The 21679-nt window shown below is 43.8% G+C and overlaps 1 protein-coding gene across 1 annotated transcript in view; it reads right to left on the bottom strand.

Moving 5' to 3' along the window:
• Positions 1-18282, bottom strand: part of tet2 (tet methylcytosine dioxygenase 2) — a 29723-nt gene extending 11441 nt beyond the window's left edge. The window contains exon 1 of the mRNA XM_012831803.3: positions 17412-18282. The gene's annotated coding sequence lies outside the window, so the exon portion shown is untranslated. The remainder of the gene's footprint in view (positions 1-17411) is intronic.
• Between the last annotated feature and the right edge of the window lie 3397 nt (positions 18283-21679).

The raw sequence follows: 21679 nt of genomic DNA, 5'->3' as shown, positions 1-21679 counted from the left end.
GGTGATGTTTACAGATGGTAGATATGGCGGTGGGAGCCCCCAGCTCATCAGCTGTTGTGCTGTGGTATTCCACACCTTCCACTCCCCTATTGTAATCCCACCCCATGAATAATTCTGCGCTGAGCTTGCTTGCATGGCAGGGGGTGTGGGGGTGTGGGCTGAATCACTCATTAGTCCAGGCAAGGCGTGCTGCTAGCGTTATTGCTAGGCAAAGGGAGCTCTTGCAACACAATTCAAGCCTCAACGCAAAGTTCAGGAAATCTCAGGCCAAGAAGCTGAGACTGATACTGCTGATACTGACTTGATGGTCTTTTGGTCTGGACGAACGTGTGATATTCTGTATGACTTAATGCTGAAAATGGCTTGCTCTGCAAGTCTGTGCTGTCCGATAGGGCGTAGAGATAATCAACTTGGACAGCAGACACAGGAGGCCTATGTGAAACTGATGGAATTACCATTAAGCCTGTTAAAAAGGCTTAAAAAGAGGAGTGATGGCGGTGTAGCCCTGTCAACGACGACTAGTAATAGACCAAAAACTGAGAATTCATCGTCACTTTCACCGATAGATTTTGATGTTTTATTCTATATTGCCATATTAGAGCATACTGTGATTGTTTTTGTGTCCGTGTTTAAAAATAGTATACATGAGTGATAAATACAAAAATTGGGCTTGTCTTTCAGATAAGTAATCATTAGATGTTGACGCTCTCTTTTTGACTCTCTTGTCTCCATTACCAAAGCACTGGTACCTTCAACAAACAATTGTCACTACTGTTGTGCGACTCACCATTGTGTCATTGTAATATTATTAGCGCCTATATACTTCTCACCATCTTCATTTGAACTTCATTTGATAGATTAACATGCATGAACATCCAACTGACCATACAAATACATATTGACATTTCAGTAGAAGCCCAACCAGTCTTTATCTGTGTGTGCCTCTCTCTCTCTCTCTCTCTCTCTGTTACCCTCCCCCAGTGCCAAGAGCAGATATAGAATTCTGTGATGGCATTGATTTTTGTCTGCCGGGCTGCGATTATTAATGTATGTCACATCCGCAGCATCTGTGAAACAATTACAGCGCGCAGGCCCCAGACCCAGCCGCAGTCTAATCCATCATAATTATGAGACGCCTCTCTGCAGATGCAACGGGGCGACGCCATGCCCAAGAAGAGGCAGATTCCTGTAAAATATCCCAGTGACTCCCACAGCCTTTGGATGAACAGGGCCACTAATATTTGTCGACAGCACCATTAAGATGGAGCAACGCTGTCAGCCCTTTGCTGGGATTTATGGGGCTCAGGGACAGAGGCTTCTCCTAGGCGATGGCAGAGGGCTGCACATAATGGGGGATCACTGTGACTTTAGGTTCACAAGCCAAGTAGCCTTATGACTGGCTTCCTCGCAGTCAACTGTCACTCATATTGAAGGTCTCTCAATTGTGTAGTGGTCCAGCGCCCAAAAATCATATTTCTGGGGAATCACAGGACTGCATTTCCCAATGTTAACACACATAGTTTGACATCTCGTCTTGTCATCAAGATAAAGCAGTCTAACATGTTTTACGAAAATGTGCCGGTGTGCATGAGTGTCAAGGCAGTCCCACCGCCCTCCAGCTGGATGCTTAGAGGGAATCACACGTGTAACGCCCAAAGACACACTCATTTACAAGCAGATCCAATCCACCAGAATATATTTATGATCCTAAATCATCCACGACTTTGAAATCTCTGCTCAGCACTATTTATGTCCCTGTGCTGCCGGCACGTAAATCAGGTCCTCTCCTGCTCAGGACCACAGGTCACAAACCACTGTGCAGCCATGGAGAGATAAGAAAAACAGAGTCCCAACGTTTGAAAGCATAATTGAAGCCAGATTTCGATTCCCACGAAAGCCTCTGCAGCCCTTCCCCCCTCGCCTTGAAGGAGGCCTGAACGCTCTATAGGAGCTGTGGAGTGCAGTAAAAAGAGAAAAAAAGGGAGGGGGAGGGTAATAAATGGACAGTATAGCTGGAAAGAGGCGAGGTAGCTGGGCCGGTGTAGTATGTTTCATTTGGCAGCATGATACTCTGTCATTGGAGCTGATTAGGACATCTGGAGTCTATTATATTTGCTCATGATCACAGGAGAGGAGCTGTCACCTTCAAAACTGCAGCTGTTACATTGCACACGTCAGGTTTACATACTGTACTGAAATGGGCACAAAACTCACTCAAAGAAAAAAAAAAAAAAACCTATAGGTAACCCTCAATTAAGGCCATCTTGTGTATAAGGCAGTGTACACAGGATGGAAAAGGTTTCAAAGATTTAAAGATGAAGGATCAACCGTCAAAAGAAGTTGGAGCCTATGCAGAACCATGCGTATATACGAGAAGAGTTTACAGAGTGCAGCGGAAAGCTAATACTGAACAGATTACAACAGTCTTCATCAAATATATTCCAGGTGTCTGACTGACGGCGGGGGTAGTGTATATGTCTTGAGAGAGAGCTTGAAGTAAGCACTTGCTGGTTTAACTTAACATGGACAAAACTCTGATTTACGTACTTGGGCTCCCTCAGGTCACTTAGAAGAAGGCTCATGGCCATTGAGCATCTCTTGGCATTACTTATACAAAAAAGGGTAACATTTAAAGTAGAGAGATGAGACCCTTTTTGCTCTCCAGTCAAGTCAAGTCAAGTCAAGTCAAGTCAAGTCAAAGAGTGTATTGTCACATACACCAAATTGCTTCAGCGCAGCGAAATTCTTAACTCACTTCCCTAACCTTTGTTCAGTCAATGCGTGATATTGCTGGGTTCTTTAAAATCAGCATTTTTGTTCAGAGAGTTAAACGAGGTCTGAGAAACCCCATTAGCACACAGGAAGCATCAGGGCCCACAGTGCAGACAGGGATGGCCAGTTAACGATGCCCCCCCCCCTCTGCATGTCATCCTGCGCAGGACTGCTGCCATACACAGCCCCCAGTGTGAAAGTGCTAAATCTTCCACTAACGAGCCAAGCCACCAAACTCAGTTTGGAAACGTGTTCCTCAGTGACAGTTCTTCCAGTCAAGCCTGAAATTGCCAGCTGCTGGTGAGCTGGGTCATGGTCATTGCAGCCTGGATCGAACCAATGGTACATGGGTCATTGCTGTAAAAAAAAAAGTGAATTGATGTATTTCCAACAGGTTTTGCTCAGCCCCTGGCTGTCTGTAGGAGAGGAGGACCACTGCGCTCATAAACTATTAAGGGCTAGGTTTCAAAGAGTAGAAAATCAGAACGGTTTATAAATGTCTGCCAGGCAACTGACACCATCAGTCATTCATCAATGACAACGTGGGTAACAACAACAAACTGATGACTACAACACTACGATAAAAGTATGAAAGTTACAAAATAACATGACATTCATTTCTACCTCTGATTCCTGCCATGAGAAGCTTGACTGAGCCTGAGCCTAAGAGTGGCTTAGAATAGAAACACAAAGGGGCGCATGTGAGATTAATAAAGCCGAACTAACACATTGGTTCCACTCAAACTGTATTATAGTGTGCTTCTGATGATGCCTCTGCACCAGGCCGAGCAGCACTGGGGCGGTGGGCTCTCGGCTGCTGCCATCCCCGGCGGTGGTGCCGGGTACAGTGGGTGTCCCCCATCTTTTTGGGCTCCACTAATGAGAGGTGACGTGGCCCCTTTGTTGACTTTGGGGGCCAAACCATTTAAATGGACCTGGGCCCTCAAGAGGAGAATGGCCGAAGGTCACAGACCATGACAACAATTGATTTCTCTGTGTGTGGCTGTGTTACATTACAATATAAAAGACTTTTTTAAATAACCCTTTTTCAGAAATATGTCCACATGTTGAAAACAGATATACTGCAGTATAGAGTTTCCGGTGGTAGTTTTGACGGTGCGTCAGCTCTGCAGTCTGGCTAAACCCCTCTGTGGTGGGATGTCCTACTTGGCCTGGGAGTCAGTCCGCTCCTGAGAGCCGCTCCGGAGTTTACCGGCAGCCCTGCACGGCCAAGCAGCTTGTCACAGTTGGATACACCCACACCGAAAACAAAAAAATCTCTGAGAGCTGAGAATAACAAAGCCAGAGATCCCAGCTGAGCACTGTGCGCGCACTCACTCACTCACTCTCACACACACACACACACACACACACACAAAACAAAAATACTCACGTTGACTACTCCTACCCTGAAACAATAGGACTGCATTGACTGCATCCTGTATACTCTTAATTAAAAACTATTTTTAAGCCCCAACTTCTTTTGCTGTAACAAAGAAACTAGACATGAAGTAGTTACAAAAAATAGCCCTTTGTATCACTCAGCATTGATCTAACTGTATGGAGTCTGAATTGTATTGCCATTTTTTTTTTGCAGTTTACATTTGGCATGGCTGACTTGTGTTTTGAGGTGTGGTTTGTTTTCAGTGTGTTGTCTATCCTGTTTATCAGTTTTCCCTCTCTTTTTCTCCCTGTTGTGTCACTCAGTCATGGTCTGTAATTAGCCACCCAGCCCCTTTACTTCTCTCAGCCTCTAGAGTGCCACAGCCCTTTCCTGTGGTAGTTCAGAGGGAAAAGGGGTCTGTCTGGATATTTCTTTTTGCACACCTGTAAACCGCTATGTGTAGCGTTTTTGGAGGCTGGACACGGCGACGGTCTCTGAGACTGTGTTTAAAGCAGGTATTTATAGCTACTGTGTGGGTTACTAGTCCCTGGGCCCCAGGGCAGCGGTGGGTGGGACAGACTGGGGGTTATTGGGCTTTGACAATGTGGACTTCAGTGCCAAATAAGAATTTGACCACATGCTGGCTGCTGTACAGGAATCAGGCCACCAGTTGGTGGGTCATGTAAATGAAGACAAAGATATGGGACGAGACAGCATTTTTGTGTGGTTGTTATGGTGATCCTGGGAAAGATCCTATCTTAACTACCCAGACTACATGTCTGAGGTTATTGCTTTTAGCTTTAACATTTTCGCTGCTATGCAGTGGTAAAATGGGAGGTGCTGATTTCCCCAGCATCTCTTGAAACAAAGGAGAGTAGCATCCAGGTACAGGGATGTAGCGTTACTGTCAAACCACGATCAGAAAAAGGACTGTGTTGAGAGACAGAGAGAGGGAAAGAGAGGGTCGTGGCAAGACTTGGCAGCTGTACGTGACATTCACTGATAACGACAGCTGTGGGGCCAGTGGCTATGAACTCTCAGGTTCAGGCCATGGTGGCGAGGCGAGGCGAGAGGGTCGGCTCCTGCAGACATGTCCAGAGGAGATACGGGAGACCTCATAAATCACACGGCAGCCGCCGTTTCTTTCTTTTGCTCCAAACGCCCCCAAAATAAAGCATTATCTTGAGTGTGTGCTTCCTCTCTCTCGGCCCAATAGCCCAATACGCATGTTTCTGTTTCTCAGTGACGATAAGCACAGGGAAACACACTTGAAGAGAAGAGGGGCAGTAAATTTCATTTAAAAAACAAAAAAAGGAAAAAGCTCACTTCACCCTTTGTTGAGCCAAGATCACAGATCCGTCTGATTCTAAATGCAGCCCATAAAAGCTGTGAAGTTGGGTTTTTGTCTTGAGCGTGGGTTTTACGGTTTCCCCAATTTCATCTCCAGGATTGAGGCCAAATATTCCCATTATGAAAGAAATGTTTGTCAGTATGTGTAACTGCTAACTCATTGAACAAGTTTGCTGTGTTGATGCTCAGCTGTTGATTTCCTCACACTGCAGTAGTTGAGTCAAAACAGCCAAATCAATCAGTGGCGCTTCAGTAGGCCAAAAGAACTGAGGTTAAACACAGGTCTTGTAGTGATTATATATTACATGTGATTGCGATGCGGTCACAAGGTACATCAGTGACTAACCCCCGGGCCCTTTCAAAACTTGCCAGAAAAAAGTCACAGGGGCCATTGTTGAAACTATTTCCTCAATTGTGTCAGAAAAACTGCACACAAGCCATTTCATATTCAACAAAATCCTAACATTTATACTCAGTTAGCTAATCACATTGCACAAGATCAAATGAATGACTGAGGGCAGGGATACAATGCAGTGTACTTTACTGGATTAATGGATTAGGACAGCATCAAAAGTCATGCCATATGCAGCCTTGCTGCAGTAACATTCATTCAGTTGGTTTTTACATTCAAGTGGTTGTCAATTATTCCAATTCTTTTCGCAAGCAAGTCTGGATGTAGTTGCCTTATTGATGTGTATGTTTGTATTATTAGGGAACTGTTGGTCATGTTGCTTTAACTGGCCAATGGCTGCTTCTTGTATCTGAGTGAAACCTCATCCTCAGTTCCCTCCCTCTGTGTAATTGGGTCAGATGACTGCCATGCTAGAGCTCTTTAAATCCCTCTCACGAATATAGAGCTTCACTCTGCCCCTGGCTCCCATTCTGCCTGCAGTACTGAAGTTTCCAAACTGTTATTCACTGGGTCATGGCAAACAAGCCGTGCCTTCATCAGGTGCGGTGCACCCTCAGTTCAAGTCGGTTGTAAAACTCTGCAAGCAGTTGATCTACAGTAGTCTTGCCTCCAATGTAACCAACCACATTGCTCAGAGAAATCTCAGTGAAGGAACTGTGGTAACTGGGGGAAACTTTAAGCCCTTATAGTATGAAACGACTGATTGTTTGTAGTAGCAAACCTGAAAGCATATCAATGTGGAGACAATATATTTAATTTACTCATACCACTAACTGGGCAAAACATTTTGAATCAGCCCATTAAAACTGCTGGCCAGTGAGTTGGAGCGTTTGCCAATCTTGGCAGTTGGGCTTGTTCCCCACAGGAGATCTGTTGAGTGAAGTACAGATGTCGTTTTGTCCCTCACCTCACACATGTAATATGTGTCATGTGTTGGGGGCGTATAATGCACCGCATATAACTAACCAGCGGAGGCATGCAGCACTCCCAACATGTGACAAACCCGTCATTTGGCTGCCAACAAAAAGGCTTCTGTGTCTGCTGGCGGGGGTCGGGAGTCGGTCCTTCTGAGGCATATTTGCATAGTTTTCCTCCCCATTGCCTGCCAGGCCACGGGGCCTGAGATGAGAGAGCCGTGGCAGGTTGTGGGCAAGAATTAGAAGAGTGAGGGAGACATAACTGGGAAGCTGCAGTGCATTACAAAACAGTGCAACACTCAAACGATACACTGTACACTCATTTTACAGTGCTGAATGTTACCCTCAGTAAAGGCAAACAGTGCATTACAAAACAGTGCAAAAGCTAAATGCACTAAATACTGTGACAATGTCTCACTTGTCTCCTGGCGCCTTAAACGGTACAAAGCAAATCAGACAAAAATATGAAGTGTACTTCACACTCAAACGATACACTGTACACTCATTTTACAGTGCTGAATGTTACCTTCAGTAAAGGCAAATACATGATTTTCAGTGTGTGCTGGAGGGATAGGTGACCTGGGGGATTTGTTGTCAATGACCATGAAAAAATATTTACCACTGCTAAGACCACACGTTTACTCCCATTCGACCCGAGCTCATTCAGCCAAACTGTAAACAACAGCGGAGACCCAAACAGCTGCTTCTGCAACACACATCCCACTCCAGGCCTACAGACAACAGTTGCATCCTGCTGCTGCTGCCAGCTAGCCTGGGACTGCCTGTGGCAACACTCACCACTGCTCGAGCTGATGCCTATCTTTTGTTGATCAGGCATTGTCCTACGCTCCACAACATTTCACCTATTCTGTTGTGACCTAAAGGAGGGGATCTACATATGAATGGGAGAGAAAGGGAAAGTTCCCCCTCTGGAACTAATTGGTGTTTGTCTCAAACCACCATATGGTCAGTGAGGTCTTCAACCTATATGTGCCTCACTGGGTACTCCCAGTTATAGGTTTACAGGAGGGCTTTTAAGGGCACCTGGTAAAACTGCTTTCTTCATACTCTGGCTACATATTGTTCTAGAAGAGCCTTAATGAGGAGGACTCAAAGGTGAGCGGAGCTCTTGAAATGTACAATACCCAATAACACTGGCCAACTATCGTATGCAGACCAACATTCAAAATGGGTCACAACTGGGGGAAATCATAACTTAAAAAAAATATGAAATACAATGCTGAGATGCAGAAATATTGAAAGAAGCTTTTTGGCATCGTACAACTCAAAATACCAGGTTAGACACTCCTTAATTCCCTACGTATATAATATTAAATCTCATCCTTACACAAGTGTACAAGCCTTTTCACTTATCATTCAATTTTACATTACAAGAAATGACATTCATTGTCAGTGTTGCCTGGGAATTGAACTCATGACCTTGGCGTTGCTTGTGTCTTGTTCTACTGGAGGAACCGCACATATGCATGTGGTGCTTCATATCTATAGTGTTATCTTCTATTTTACTCTCCACAGGAGATAGACAGACCATTGTAAATTGCATGTCGATCATCTCTACTCTTCTTTCTTTCCTTGTATGAAACAGTGCCCTGGGTATGTCCCTAATGACATCAACACACATGGTAATACCATTCTAAATCTTCTTTGTGTTCTCTTGCGGGCCAGAAATCTGGAGACTAGATTAATAGATTACCTCAAACCGGGGTGGATATACACTTCTGTTTGTAATTTCACCCCTGGAGAAGCCCCTCGAAAAAGAGTGGGGCCCAGACCAGCCCTCATTGTTCTTTGTTGGTAATAGGAGGCAGATGTGGCTGTGTGGTACCGATCGCATTGAAGTCCTTTGTGTTGCTCAGAGCATGGAGAAATGGTAATGAACATCAGTCAGTGTGTGCCTCCCATAACCCAGCTTTGACATGGACTCAACAGCAAGGAAATCTATTTTGTGTGGTTTCTCTTGGAGACGAAAGGCCCCACTTCAGTCAGTTCAGCCCAAAATGAATTAGCAGTCATTGCCACCAATGCTGCTCAGAGGAAGAGATACAAAATGACATGTGATGTCTGGTTTCCATGAGCTTTAATATCTGAGAAGTAAAAACAGCCCAGAGAAGTGTTTTTTTTTTAGGAGTTCAATGAGGGCTTGCACTAAGTCTCTGTTCAGCTGCCAGGGTTCTCATTGATAACCTGTCTGACAGCTTTACCCAGTTATATAACTTCAATCATTTGATTCCATACTGTGCTTTTAGAGCTTGCATGGCAGGATTTTTTTGGTTACTGGCGGAAATAAAACAACATTTGAATCATTTGTACATCAACTGGGTTGCACAGCAGGTTACAGTGTGTACTGGTAAAACAACTTAAGTGTCTCCATTTGTCATAATCATACCTCACCTTTCTGGTATCATTTCCCACGCCAGAACTTCATCTCTCTAGTTCTTCCACCTTTCCCCTCCACCTCAGTGTTCTTTTAAAAAAAACATCAGTTGAGCTGGTTCAACCGGTATTCAGAACCCGACAGCTGCTATCACGTGTGACTGCCGTTATGACTTGCGTTATGTTATGATGAGTTCACCACCACCACTATGCTACCTTGCTGGGCCACCATTGTGATGTGGTCTTGAGAGTACAGCAGCGTGTTTCTTTCACTCACTTCTGTTGTTCTGTGTTGATAGTATTTGCCCCACCTCCGCTGAGGTCTCTGAGGTCAGCGATGGTGGGCAGTGGTTGATCATTACCTTAGATCATGCCGGGTAACTGTATAACTGGGGTTTACCTCCCTGAACCAGTTGACCCCGAAAGAGAAAGAAATAGTCACTAGAGCTGTATCTGTGTTGTTTAGACAGGCACTTCTGTTTGAGTATGGATTAGAGCACCTTCAACTAACAATAGCAGAGCCGGACCAAAGCCAGTATGAAGCCAAAGATTCAGCGGTCAGTTTGTGCGCTTATGTTTGTGTGCAAAGGCTGCATCACACTGAGGATCTAATTAAGTGGTGGTCTTTCTGAGCATGCTCGACACAACACCACATAAGACACCAAGGCAACTCCCCACCCCCACAGTACACTTTCCACGGGTCCTCTCTTTCTCCATTCCTTTGTCTTGAAACCAGTCAATATATCTGACTAAATTGATGAACTGGGCTCAGCGCAAAGTTAATTTCTTTCAGAGCGCCCAGTAGCCATGGCGACCACCTTATTAGTGCTTCAAAGCCATCTGCTCCAAACATTAACCTAGCATGGCAGACTAGAGAGAGGGAGCCTTAGCACACACTCATGAGCTGTACACATCGATTCTCCTCAGATCAATATGACTCCAATTTTTTTTTTTTTAAATGCCCATTATTACTGTCAAGCTTGTCTTTAATCTTCTTTATACATTATATAAAAATACATAACTTCAGCCAGTCTTTCAAGAGGAAATTCCACATACTGTTAAGTCAGTGCTTTTGGTAATGCTTTAAAACACTGGATACTTTTCAGTATGTATGGTGTGTCAAAGGTTGCCTTTTGAAGATTAAATTAAAAAAAACTTGAACTTTGATGCTCAATTATTAGCATTATTTTGAGTATCTGCCACAATCTACAGATTAAATAGGAACAGCACTCTAACCTTTAACTTTCTTCCACATAGACTTGGTTAAACTTGGTTTCTGCAAAAGACTTTTCTCAGTGGATGTCTGATTTCTGTTTTTGTTAAACCAAGCCCAGAAAAGGACTCAATTAAACAGGAAGAGGAAGTTGGTGGTAAACATGAGTCAGTCACATGAGAGTAAATGAAAACAAGCATGAAACACTGGTGAGCTGGGAACAGCAGCTGCCCCATTTTCTTAAGACAAATAACCTGCATCTGATTCAGGTTTTGAAGAGATCCCCAATAATGCACTCACACATATAGTGGGATACAGCTATTAAATGACATAGAATTCCTTCATATCATCAGACTACTTTTGAAACAGCCTTAATACTCAGATTGATATTTACTCCATGTGAGTAGGGTGACAGAAATAGCTAGAAAAAGTAGAAGGTAAGAGAATCCGTCATGTGTTCTGCATCTGATATTGGCAAGGAATGTATCAATATCTTTGCTCTCATTGGTTTTCAGGCAGCCTGACCTCGGGGACTGTTGCTATGGTGTCTTTCCCCCTCCCATGAGTGCAGGCACGTGACATGATACTTCTCCTTGTATGGAAGCTATGTCTCACACATTACTCTAAGTCAAGGATGGGCTCACCGTGAGTCAGGCCTTCTAAGTGAAAAGCAAAATCTGTCTGCAACAACAAATGCAAGTCTTAATGTGTTCAACTGATTTGTGTTAAATACTTTTGCTGTTCATAGGAGAGCACAGTTGAATACAACAACTAAATCAACCCCTACTTGGAACACAAACAGTGAGTTGAATTTGGAACAGCATATGATCCCTTCCAGGTTTTTAGACCTCTAATATAAAACTAAAAGGCATTTTGGACAGAGGTCAGGGCTCACACCTAGAAGGTACTTTAGTACATAGACAACATAGGCAATGCAGTCTGTATCAGGAAGGGAAGGGATAGGGATGTCGTGTGGGTAGATTAAGGTGGATTATTTGATCAATAGACAAAGCTGAGGGAATGTCAACCTGTCAGGACAGGACTCCACATTTCACTCCACCATCTTAGCACAGGGACTATGCTAGCACCCACAACAACAGCAACCTGTTCAGAACAGGTCTTTGAAAAATAATTACACCATCCTAAATATGTTCATCTGCACACTGACAAAAACAAACACACACCAGCACACACACACACACCTGTCAGTGGAAGGGGACTAGCCAGAGATACCAGCTGCCGTGGCTTCACATTCCTGAGTGGAAACCTAATATCGAGCCTTGTATGCTTGAAACCTTCAGAAGTATCTAGCTAGTGATGTCATTGAAAGACTATAGTAAGGTGGCGGTCTTGAATGACACTCACAGCCAGCTGACTCCTACTGGTGTGAATAGAAGGCCTAAACACAACCCTCTCTCTCCTCCACCCCCCTCCTCCCTGGCCTGTGTGACAGCCATTTTAGACAAGGCAAACATTTCAAGAGCGTTTGTTTAGTTTGCTGTGGTCTCCAAGTGTCCCATTTCTCATATGGTGGGTAGAGCTTGCCGAGGATCACATGACTGAGGCATGATGAGGACAGGTTTGAAGTTCCCCTGCCTGCCCTGAATCACAAGCTAAGCTCATTACTCATTTCACCCGTTACACTCCTCAAGGACTCCTGGACTCTTGCAGGTTCCATTTCAAACCTTTTTACTCTGTTTTAGTTTTTTTATTAAGAAACTCTCAAGTACTGTTTTCCTATGAAGGCACCACTGTGAAGGATTTGACTTTTGAGAGTTTGACCATAAAGTGTAAGATCTGGCCAAGTCGCGTTACAAACAATCTTAGCTGTGGAAATTATTCGATTTAGACAACTTAAAAGAGATTGAGTGAGAGTATGTGTGTGTGTGTGTGTGTGTGTGCAAAAGCAAGTATCTCATGCACATGTGGTATATAACCCACTGCTTCCAGTCTGCCTTCTCTTACAAAACCAACACACATAAGTGAAAACATTTCTCATTTTGACACAAATGTACTTATTGCAATCAATGAAATAAGAAGTAACTACCAAATCAAGAAAAAAATGTCTGCAAACGTATCTTGGAGTATTTGTACCATACCAACTGCCACATTTTCTGAGGTGAAACAAAGTGAGCCAGTTCTCCCATATGTGCATTTTCTGTTAAGATGACCTTTTCTTTGAATTTCCACACATGGTAAGCGTAATGGACCCACACGGTTTTCGGAAACCCTATTTGGCATCAAATTAACACCTTTTCAAAGAACATCTACTTTCCGAAGAAGACCACAAGGGACGTGAACACTTCTCTCAGCGGGAAATGTTAATAAGGAACATATCACAGGTTTATAGAGGACATATACAATCAACATTTGAGTCTAAGATAATGTTTTCACTGTGTAGGCCAGTGACACTGGCTGAATGTGTTCTAAACCGTGTGCCAGCGACTCCCCTACCCACCAGTGTCTGGGCCTCCACTAGCCGGTCAGGCAGACGGCCTTTCCAGAAGCCTACGCTCTTGTCGTGGGCACATTCTGCGTTACAGACACTACCTTGGCCAGCGACGCCACACCTCCCGACTCTACACACCCCACCTCTCTCGACACACACTCACACACGCACACCACCCCCTCCTGCACCCCCCATGGCAGGATGGTGACGTTCCCATATCTAGAGCGGGCTGGTAGATGGCTTCAGAGATGCTACTCACTAGGGTGGTTACGTAACAAGCGTGCCGGAATGCTAGGACAGTGTTTGTAAACAGAGCGGCCATGTGCGCCCGCTCACGTGGAGGCAGCTCGGAGTAGTGCCCTTGTCAATTCACCCCTGAGGTAAACCGTGACACTGATACGCTCCTGTCCAGCTCTCAGCTTCAGGCTCCCACCCTGGCCGCACCTCACGGCCTGCCGCACAGCCAACAAACCCACCGGCCAAAAACGACTCCGGCAGGAAGGAGCCGGTGTCACCCGGGACTGGGGTTGCCTTCAGATTCCTCAGCAAGGACATCAATAGAGCTACACTATGGGAGTGTCAGCAATTACAGACTGGAAGTCGTCAGATTACTTAATCAGACAAAAATAATTGTGCAATATTACGTGCAAACGGTCAGGATGGGCTAAACAAGTCGGTGGCTTCCTCATACCAAATATGGATAGTGCTACTTCATGTTTTTTAAACCACAACATTTCAAAATGCACATGATAGTAGAATGGAGAAGATGAGGTGCAATGCAGACACACGGACAACTAGGACTCTCAAAAAGAGGATAGAAGCAAGGAGGCACATAAGATGGTTCCTTGGTGCCTACCCCCTATGCCTGCAGCAGGAATGAATGCAACAGCAGCATGCTCATCAATACTACCTATCTCTCCATTTTGAATCAGGGACAGAGAAGCTGGTTACTAGGAAACGCTAAGGCTCTTTGAACAGCTCTAAACCTGTTCCACCATGTCATGATCCAAATGGCCTCTGGCAAGAAATATGATGCACTAAGCTGACGTCAGAAGTCAAAGGTCAGCATGGCCCATTGTGACACGCAGCATTGTTGTGGGACACTGTGGTGGTGGAACATTCTTACAAAAACAGATATTGTCGGTGAGTTGAGAGGAATGTGGAGGGAACTTTTAAAGCACCTCACTTGAGAGAAGTCTACAGCCTCACGGTGTGTTTATCAGTCTGTGCAGATTGATGAGAGCTGCCCATGTCTACCTGATTGATTTATCTGACTCTCCTCCATTTTGTTTAGAGAAACCTCCCCAATGAGGTCTTCACAGATAAACTGTATTTCTATGCCTTTGTCACAGGATTAAGCACAGCTAGCAACATACTTGATAACATCACATTTTCATTGTTGCACAACATATAAGTACTGAGGTAAATCATTTCTACAGAAGGACTGAGATGTTTTGACAGATAATGATCACAAAGTAAATGTAACCATTAGTCTGTCTGGAATTCTTTCTATTTCAGTTTGTAAAAGACAATGTTCTACAAAATAGTTGCCATATACAGATGCATATATTATGTAACACATAATGTTGCCAAATATTTTTCCACTGTTATGGATATTTTATAATTAATTTCATAATATTGTGCTTTATTGTTCAAAGACAGATTTTTTAAATCTTAAAATTGATTAAATAGTCAAATTGATTTCCAAAGACCGAGCCAATAATCTGAAGTATCCTTTGTTTGTCAGTTAAACATTTAAGCATTATTGTTAAAAGAAGTCTTTCCTTCCTATTCGCACAAGCTTCACCCAATTCTACCTGAATTTTACATTACTAAACGATCAATGTACCCTCACAGCTTACTCAGTTGCTAAACGAGTCTTATCTATACCGTAGCAAGTCTCCCACAACTGACAAACTGAACTCTTCTCACAGTACAAGTCTACGGTGCTCTTCCAGTCAAAACAGGCCTGAGGTCAGACTCACTTGTCCTGGGCTTGGGTATGGAGCCATGTTGACACGGTGCAGTTAACGACCATGCTTACCATATCAAAACAGTGCCATGCCATGGGCTGGGTGGGGCGCCCTGCCATTGTTACATGGAAGGCTCCTGACAGTGAGCTCTCAGCACTGAGGACTGGAAGCCTCCACCGTGCCTCAGCCTCCCAGGGTGAGCTCTGACGGACTGGGCCATTTCATCTCTTGTTTTGGACTGGGTAACCTGACCTATTTTCGTGTGTAAATACATACTAATGATAATGATGAGAATGATCGCTACCTTGCTGTAGTTTGACAGTGACTTGGCCATACTTTGTTTTTGCTTGACTTTTGGCCATGAATGCAGTGGGCTTTAGATCCATCTTCATGAGAAAGAGGGGGAATTTGAGCGGGAAAAGCCCAGCTGAAGATCTTTCTGTGTAGGTAACAATCAGTGTCACAATTTTTTCATGAGCTGAAAAAAATGCTTTATAGCATATTCTTATTACAACAACACAATCATGTTATTGATATCTTTATTGGTATGGAGCTTCTGCAGGGTTGACATCTAACCAGATTCCTTCATTAGAGAGCCCTTTGCATTCGCACCTCCCATCTCTCAGATGTTGTTTACAGCACCCTATTAGGGACCCGTGGCTGTAAACCCTCGCAGGCATGGGCTTCTTTAGCATATCAAACTGCCTTGGTGAAAGTGCAGGTAGGGAATACACATATCAAATACACAAACCCTGATGAGCAGAAGGGGAGTCCATCATCGGTCATATCCTAATAGGTAATTATGACGTTAATCCTAATGTGAGTGTAAATGACCTCAGATGCTCAGGAGAAGCAACGGCTCATTTGCAATTCATTTGTTCAAGGGGTCTTTGGCCTGGGGTTGTAAAAACAATTTACCGTGGTTAATATGTTTAGAGTGATGTGTGAGAACCAGCCCACACAAATTTAAATCTTTAAATCTTGTATTAGTGCTCTTATTAATGCTATCACACCCCACAGTTAAGTGTAAAGTCCATTAGTGGCAGCAGTACAAAGCCACAGCACCTCAATAACTGTCATTTATTGTATTTACCAAAACATATGGGTAGTTTGGTGTTTTTAACTCTGTAAAGTAGTACTCTTGTACTCTCTAAAATGCAGATGCAACAACCACTTCAATGAACAGTGTAGTTGGTCGAATGCTGACATGAAATGTCAATGAAAATGCGTTAGAAAGTTTGCCACAAGTGATTGTTTAACTTTTCTCTTAGTTTTAAATCTCTGTTAAGAACTAGGTCCCTCCCCCACACATCTAAGTATGGAATTTGTCCACAGCATACTGCCAGAGAGACGCCAATATTCTCCAGACCCCTGAAACGGATCATGGAATGTGAACTTTAAGGGCATGGAATGGATGTGGAACATACACATATACAGTGGAAAATGCGAAGCCAGCATTTTTCATACCACATGACTTTATTTTCTTCAAACACTGAAAGGATTCTAGATATCTTCCAGTGCTTTGTATTTTCTATTTTTGTTTGTTTGCCTCTTTGTACCTTTTGGCTTCTTTCATCCTCTTGGATAAATATGTGTGGAGAAGAAAAAAAAAATCCCTCTTTTATTTGCAAGAAAAAAAAACAGCTCACAAATTCCCTTCCCAATTCCTCAACTAATGGTGCGCAGGGATTGGGTTTCTTTTCCTTCAAAGCTCCTGACCTTGTTGTCTTCCACCACTACAATTCCCCACTCTTTTCCTTTTTTCTCTCCTCTCCTTGGACCACGCTTGCCTTTGTGTCTGCTTGTCATTCATCGGTGAATGCAATGAAAGCTGATTCACGAGATGCACAAAGCCAGTAGCTACAATATCCCTCGCTCAACTCCACTACAAGCTCAGTGTCATTATAGCACTGCCCCCAAAAGAACACTCGCTCTAAATTCCCTCCATTCACACTGATAAGCAGGCAAACACCAGTACACCTGCATATTCTATATTTAAAAACAGATGAAGGAACTCTGATACATGAAATAAACAAAAAAATCTCACCCCCAAAACATGAAAAAACAACAAAATATTTTTCCCTTCTAAAAACATACTCTTCAATTTATCACTCCTAGCACAGATATCCAAATAAGGACAGCAGGCATTTAAGAGATAAGATACATTTTCAGCTGGGGGCTTGAGTGTTCCATTAATAGCAGATGTATTTGGTTATAATGCCTCAAGAAAAGTAACCAGCAGCTGTTAAAAGGTCACCATTTTCTAAAGCAGTGAAATTCCTTAGACCAAAGAGTGTCCAGTGGACCATAGCAAAGGATTAAAATCAATGTGATATCTCTCTATTTCTACTAGCTCAAAAAAAGAGAAGAAAGAAAAAAACGTCAGCCATGTTGGAGAAGCTTTATCTAATATCCCCTCCTTATTATGTTAGCTCTCGGTGCTACAGAGGATATTAGCATGCAAGGGCTAAGCCCTACATTTGCTGAAAATTCTTTTAAGCCCGAAGGAAAGAAGGACAAGAAAGAAAACACAAAGCAAACTCTCACCTCGCTTTACGTCCCTCCACTCTGTAGAATTCCAGCAAACCGTCTGGCTCTCCTCTTTAACAAATCCTAAAGGGCAGCCATCTTGCTTCCTCCTGTTCTTCTATGAAACAGACTATCCTCCACATCAATATTCATGGGCCAGTCTGACGTCTGCTCTCATCATCAGAAGGAGAAGCCCGGCATAGCTGTTGGCCACTTGGAGCACACGCACACACTCAGTCTCACACCCGCTGACACACATACACGCACACATACACACGCACTCCCTGTATGTAGTTCTAGCTGAGGCTGTGGCTCGCAGACTGGACAGTGGTGTGCATGTGGATCGGAGAGAGCCTGCTCTGCTGGCAAGCTGAAGTAATTGCAAAATCACCTTCCTGCTGAGTCCTTAACACACAAAGGGCCAGGGTTCCTTCTCTCTCCCCCCTCCTTTTTTCAGCCGTACACAATAGTGCACACTGTGGAGGCTGCCCCCAAGCACTGGAATGGATTACTGCACAGGATACGGCTCCGGCAAGCCAAGCCACAGAGAGGAGGAGGAGGAGGAGGAGGGAAAGACTAGACAAAACAAATGAAGGAGCATGAAAGAGTTTGACCAAAAAAAGAAAAAGAAGTAAAAGGATAAAAAAAAATCCAGTGATGTCGGTAATCCTAAGAACTCAATCACTGATCCAACACAACTTCACTCTGTAGTTCCATGCTGTTAGAAATAGTTCCACTCTTCAGAGAAGCATAGTTTGTCTGTATTTTGGGAAGGAAAAAAAAGACTTCCACTCCACAACTGTGGGTTTATAAGGCTGACAAAAAAAGCACCCGCCTCCAAGAAGAAACAGGAAGGAAGAGTGAGTCATAAGAAGACTCAGCATTCAGAGTGTTTTCTCTCTCTCTCTCTCTCTCTCTTTTTTTTCTTGCTTTAGCCTATTTGCAATGTTCAGTTTCTAACGGTGTTGGTCAGGGGAGTTCCCCTTTGGCATGGCCTTTGCCTCTCGCTCTGAGCGCAGGGTGAGAGACTCCACTTGTCCCCACGAGGCAGCCCTGCCCTTGTTTCCACAGCCACGGTCTTATTTTGGCCCATTCTCGGCTGACAGGCTCGTTTTAGAGCAGGGGGTAAGACAACACTCCAACCTTTCAAAGGCTCCGCAGAGGCAGCATATTTCTCTTTATGTGTCTGCCAAGGCCCACCTCCTGTTTACATTGGCCACGTGGGCTTCAGCGAGCGGGCTGCTGGCGGTGAGGCGAAGGAGGGGTGGGGTAGTTTAAAAAGACAAATTCAGCAGTGTGAACCAGTCAAGTGGGGCAGACAGAGTTGTGTGTGTCACTGAGGAATTTGTACACATGGTGTGGATCAGGATGCTAGTGGTCAGAGATGAAGTTTGATCTTACAATGAAATTTGATACTGGCTGCTAGATGTGCACCCTACAGAGACAACATTGCCAGTGGTTTCATATACATTTGTGAAGGAATGCACTCTAAATCAACAGCCATTCTTCAATCCAAGATTAACTATGTAGTCAATCTAAGCAAGCTGGTTAACAACTTCGAGAGACGGCACTTGTCTGTTTTGGGGACACCACCCAAACTTCAAAAGACCAAAAAAGGGTGTCACTACACAAACACAATCCCACTACTATACAGGCAATCTGAAGAGAGTAATGTAAAACAGCATTTGTTGCATCACCCAAAATGGCTGCCAATATCATGTGATGTCAGTCAGTTGTGCTCCATTAAGTGCTCTACATTTCCTTCCATAACCATCCTGTAGTAATGGACATTTAAGTACATATATTTGCCTGTTTTGGTAGTGTATTTATGTTGTTTTCCAAAAAGCTTTGAAACACTGCATGTTTACAAAACCTCATTGCACAAAGTTGCTAAATAATACTGAGAAAGGATCTTAAATAACAAATAAAACAAAAATCCACTCCTGCTAATCTTGCCGCTGAAACCCCTTCAGTCATTTGTGAGTGGTGCTGCACATGTGCAAGCTGGCAGTCTCTCCCTCTGGCAATGAGGGGTTTTTAATCTACCCTTTTCTGTCCTGTGCACATTTTAACAGGTGGTTCTTGTCTGAAAATAATCTGCCTTTGGCTCTTCTCCAGTTTTAAAAAGGAGACCCCATCCCTTCACTAATGGCCTGCTATGTCTACTGGACTGCTTGGTTGTTCTGCCGGCCCTCCAAGTCAAGCTGCATTGACATTTGTTGACTCAATAGTTTCAGGCTGGGAGCAGAAAAGGAGATTTGTTTTTACACAGAGTGGGGGAAGGGCAGAGAAGAGAGAGGGAGAAAGGGTGGGAGGGAGGGAAAGAGGGAGGGAGGGCAGGCTGGTTTAGTAACTAGTAGTTCCACCAGCACTCCTGTGACAAGAGACAGGCCTCACAAAGAACTGAATGTTCATCTTAAACCCTATTCATTTTAGCTAGCACTATCACTGTGTATGCCCCAACATCAAAGTGTCGATTTCAAAGATCTAAATTGTAGTCACCACAGAGACAGTAAGTAAGTAGTACTAATTGGTTCGTTTCAGTGGTAAAACATAACATATCACATGACAAATCATGCAAATCAGGTAAAACAGGAAAATAGCGCCTACAGACAAACTGCTCCAACTGCACCCTTCCACACTGAAACTGAACTTCAGACGACGTCTGAACATCGCCTGGCCACTGCAGGGGTCGGTGGGAATGCATTGGAGATTGTCTTGATAAGTTGACCTGCACAATACCCTGCCCACACTCTAGTACAATGTCCAGGCATGCACTTACGTATGAAGTTCAGTTCATCCTTTCTGAGCCGCCTGGCGCTCGAGGCTATGGCAAGGGATCTCTATCCGACTCGGTCTGCTGATGCTTCGAAGGTCTGTCCTTTGCTTTTCAGCTTTTCCCCTGGGGCGTTCAGCGCAGAGCTGTTCTGGGTCGCGAGTCGGGTGGCATGCAATAGACGTGTCCCAGCAGCCATCTCCATCAGCATGCCTGGATTGTCTCCTGCATGGTTACTGTTCCCGTCCTGCTCTGGAGATCTTCATTTGAGATGGTGTTTTGTCAGAAGATCTTGAGGATGCTCCGCAGACATTTTGGTCTGGAATACCTCCAATTTTCTTTTGATAGCAATGTTGTTCTTCCAGCACTCTGAGCCATACAGGAGAACACTGAGGACATTTTGCTCTTGAAGATCCTGATCTTGGTGTGGATGCTGAGATAAATGGATCTCCAAATGGCTTTGCTGATCCTTGTGTCGATCTCTTGGCTGCAGTCGCCTTTGGCCAAGGAGAACTGCATTGATGATGCGATACATCCCTGCTTAACTGTGGTGTTCCCCTACAATTGTTCTGTCAGCTTGCTGTTGTGGATGACACTGCATTCAAAGTGAAGACACTAACGCAATTAGAACATTAACAACAGCAAATATCAAGGAACGTTGCTTCTAAAGACTTGTCTCAACCAGTCGTTCCAACCACCCAACTTTGCAACCATGTTTGCAATTGATCGTTGGACCTACACATTAAAGAAACACAAAATTGCTGAATTGCTGTGATAGGTGTTGTAGGTTGACTAAGTGTTATGTATGAAAGGGGTAGGAAACTGTCCAGACCATTCATGCCGAGTTCTACCTGAAGTAGTGCAGCAGTTGGACTGCAGTAAAAAGTGGCCCTCCGAAACGACATCGGAGATTGGCCTCCTGGGTCCAGGGCCAAAGAAGAGAACCTGAGAGAGATGAGCACAGTTGTTATCAGTTGAGGTGTAAAATAAACCAAAAACACATAAACACACAGCAACTGACAGATATACAGATGGGATAATAGATGCCCTAATTACATGAATGGTACAAAATGTATAAAATCGTAAAAATTGATTGCTAAATGCAAAGCTGAAAAATGGTAAGCCAATATTTAGATGATAACTGCAAGATATAAAAAGCATGTTTGAGGACATAAACATCATATGGCCACCAAAAAAATTGTGGCACAACATTAGCTTTTAAACGATCTGTTCAGTCTAACCAACTGTTCATAGACCCATCTAATGCTTTCCTCAACATATTTCATTTCTCATTTTTCATTTTGTGAACATCACTGTTCTATTAAAGCTTTATTACAGTTAAGTAAGACTTTCCGGAGTTAGTAATTCGTGAGCTCTTGTGAGGGATCGTGTTTTTTTTTTAAGTTCTTATCTCGCTCACAACAAATGTGAGATAAAGATTCTGAAATGCTCCAGCTGATAAGAGGAGATGATTCTTGCTATGGTTTCCTTATCTTACTTCCTCACTCCT

Source organism: Clupea harengus, chromosome 22 (genome assembly GCF_900700415.2).
Source record: "Clupea harengus chromosome 22, Ch_v2.0.2, whole genome shotgun sequence".
Taxonomy (NCBI): domain Eukaryota; kingdom Metazoa; phylum Chordata; class Actinopteri; order Clupeiformes; family Clupeidae; genus Clupea; species Clupea harengus.
The sequence above is the reverse complement of the archived record's forward strand: the minus strand, read 5'-3'. Positions and strand labels throughout refer to the sequence as shown.